Here is a 1,210-nt window from a genome sequence, read left to right as displayed (position 1 = left end):
GAACCAAGCCTGACACCCGGCGGCCAGCCCCCAGGAGGCTCTGCCAAGGCCCCACCCTACCCTTCAGTCTGGGCCCAAGCCACTAAGCAGGACAAGCCATGGTGCTGAGGGCAGGACAAGGAACAGTTTGATGTCTTGATGGGCCTTCTGTCTCGAGCCTCTGCATGCTTTGCTGGCACCCCATCTCCACCCAGCCCCCACTAACTGCCCTCTCATCCTCCAGGAGTTCCCCTTAAGACTCCACTGAGACCATGGGGTGCTTGTCTCTGCACCTGACTTTTCATATAATGTCCAGGTTCATCCATGTTGATATAGTGATAGGATTCATCTTTTTATGGATGGACAGTCGTCTTTATCCAGTCATCCACTGCTGGGCAATCCAGCTGACAGTCTTGGCTGTTGTGAACAGGGCTGTGGTGAATGTAAGGCAGATGCCTCTTCCACAGATCCCATTTCCTTTGGATAAGCACCCAGTAGTGGGACTGCAGGTTCACATGGTAGTTTTTAATTTGGGGGGAACTTTACACCGTTTCCCACAATAGTCGTGCTGATTTACGTCTCAGCATGTCCTTACCACCACTCATCTCTGTGTGGTAACAGCTGTTCTGACAAGTGTGGAGGCGCTGCACTGAGCTTTACTGTGTTCTGACAGTTATAGGTGCTGAGTAGTTCCTTCATATGCTGTTGGCCATTTGCACATTTTTTGAGAAGCATTAAGAATTTAGCCAGGTGTGGTGGCACACACCTTTAATTCCAGCATGAGGGAGGCAGGGACTGGCGGATCTCTGTGAGATCGAGGCCAGCATGGTCTACACAGCAAGTTCCAGGCCAGCTGGGGCTACAGGGAGACTGTCTCAAAAAAAAAAAACAAAAAAAACAAAACACTTATATGTGTGTTAGTGTTTTGTCTGCATATATATAAGTGCACCACTGCATACAATGGGGTTCCAGCAGGGGGGAGGCGGGAGCTGCGGGACTTCTGTGGGACGGAGGCCAGCAGGGTCTACACAGCAAGTTCCAGGCCAGCTGGGGTTACGGGGAGACGGTCTCAAAAAAAAAAAACAAAAAAAACAAAACACTTATATGTGTGTTAGTTCAGTGGTTAAGAGTGCTTGGTCCTTTTCCAGAAGTCCTTTTGCCCATATTATGTGGCTTATAACCACCTATAACTCCAGTTGCAGGGGGGCCAGTGCCCTCTTCTGGCCTCTGA

The sequence above is a fragment of the Nannospalax galili genome, unplaced genomic scaffold, assembly GCF_000622305.1.
Source record: "Nannospalax galili isolate Female #2095 unplaced genomic scaffold, S.galili_v1.0 scaffold68, whole genome shotgun sequence".
Lineage (NCBI taxonomy): Eukaryota > Metazoa > Chordata > Mammalia > Rodentia > Spalacidae > Nannospalax > Nannospalax galili.
This window is presented reverse-complemented; position numbering follows the sequence as displayed.